This window comes from Coregonus lavaretus (genome assembly GCF_964263955.1).
Source record: "Coregonus lavaretus genome assembly, chromosome: 2".
In the NCBI taxonomy this organism is placed as follows: Eukaryota; Metazoa; Chordata; class Actinopteri; order Salmoniformes; family Salmonidae; genus Coregonus; species Coregonus lavaretus.
Genome location: NC_139989.1, coordinates 1,497,385 through 1,499,590, shown reverse-complemented (window position 1 = coordinate 1,499,590; position 2,206 = coordinate 1,497,385).

The following is a 2,206-nucleotide window of genomic DNA, read 5'->3' as shown; positions in this document are numbered from 1 at the left end:
TACTCTCTGTTTAGGGTCAAATAGCATTCTAGTTTGCTCTGTTTTTTTGTTAATTCTTTATAATGTGTCAAGTAATTCTCTTTTTGTTTTATCATGATTTGGTTGGGTCTAATTGTGAAGAACCAGCTTGCATAGGGGACTCTTCTCCAAGTTAATCTCTCTGTAGGTGATGGCTTTGTTATGGAAGGTTTGGGAATCGCTTCCTTTTAAATGGTTATAGAATTTAACGGCTCTTTTCTGGATTTTGATAATTAGCGGGTATCGGCCTAATTCTGCTTTCCATGCTTTGCATGCATTATTTTGTGTTTTTTGTTGTACAAAGAGGATATTTTTGCAGAATTCTGCATGCAGAGTCTCAATTTGGTGTTTGTCCCATTTTGTGAATTCTTGGTTGGTGAGCGGACCCCAGACCTCACAAAGGGCAATGGGTTCTATAACTGATTCAAGTATTTTTAGCCAGATCCTAATTGGTATGTCAAATGTTATGTTCCTTTTGATGGCCCTTCTTGCCTTGTCTCTCAGATCGTTCACATTTTTGTGGAAGTTTCCTGTAGCGCTTACATTAAGGCCGAGGTATGTATAGTTTTTTGTGTGCTCTAGGGCAACGGTGTCTAGATGGAATTTGTATTTGTGGTCCTGGCAACTGGACCTTTTTTGGAACACAATTATTTTTGTCTTACTGAGATTTACTGTCAGGGCCCAGGTCTGACAGAATCTGTGCAGAAGATCTAGGTGCTGCAGTAGGCTCTCCTTGGTTGGGGACAGAAGCACCAGATCATCAGCAAACAGTAGACATTTGACATCAGATTCTAGTAGGGTGAGGCTGGGTGCTGCAGACTGTTCTAGTGCCCTCGCCAATTCGTTGATATATATGTTGAAAAGGGTGGGGCTTACACTGCATTTCTGTCTCACCCCACAGCCCTGTGGATAGAAATGTGTGTGTTTTTTGCCAATTTTAACCGCACACTTGTTGTTTGTGTACATGGATTTTATAATGTCGTATGTTTTTCCCCCAACCCCACTTTCCATCAATTTATATAGCAGACCCTCATGCAAAATTGAGTCAAAAGCTTTTTTGAAATCAACAAAGCATGAGAAGACTTTGCCTTTGTTTTGGTTTGTTTGTTTGTCTATTAGGGTGTCCAGGGTGAATACGTGGTCTGTCGAATGGTAATTTGGTAAAAAGCCAATTTGACATTTGCTCAGTACATTGTTTTCACTGAGGAAATGAACTAGTCTGCTGTTAATGATAATGCAGAGGATTTTCCCAAGGTTGCTGTTCACGCATATCCCATGGTAGTTATTGGGGTGAAATTCGTCTCCACTTTTGTGGATTGGGGTGATCAGTCCTTGGTTCCAAATATTTGTCACGACTTCCGCCGAGGCTGCCTCCCCTCCTTGTTCGGGCAGGTTTCGGCGTTCGTCGTCACCGGCTTACTAGCTACTGCCGATCCCATTCTCATCACTCCACTTGTCATGTCTTGTCAATCACACACACCTGGTGTTCATTCCCCTAATTAGTATGTGTATAAGTGTTCCCCTTGTCCTATGTGAGTGATTGTTTCATTGTTAGAGCGAGTAGCTCGGTTGAGCTACTCTTCCATTTGTTATTGCCAAGGTGGAATATTTCCCTTGTGATAGTTTCGTTTTGACGCTGGATGCGTTTTATTTATGTAAACGGAATAAACTCTGGGCTTCTGTGTTTTACCTCCTGCGCCTGACTCCTTCATTCACACCTCATCACAATATTGGGGAAGATGCCAGAGCTAAGCATGATGTTAAAGAGTTTAAGTATAGCCAATTGGAATTAGTGGTCTGTATATTTTATCATTTCATTGAGGATACCATCAACACCACAGACCTTTTTGGGTTGGAAAGTTTGTATTTTGTCCTGTAGTTCATTCAATGTAATTGGAGGATCCAGTGGGTTCTGGTAGACTTTAATAGTTGATTCTAAGATTTGCATTTGATCATGTAAATGTTTTTGCTGTTTGTTCTTTGTTATAGGGCAAACAAGATTGGAGAAGTGGTTTACCCATACATCTCCATTTTGGATAGATAGCTCTTCGTGGTGTTTAGTGTTTTCCAATTTTCCCAGAAGTGGTTAGTCTATGGATGCTTCAACTACATTGAGCTGATTTCTGACATGCTGTTCCTTCTTTTTCCGTAGTGTATTTCTGTATTGTTTTAGTGATTCACCATAGTG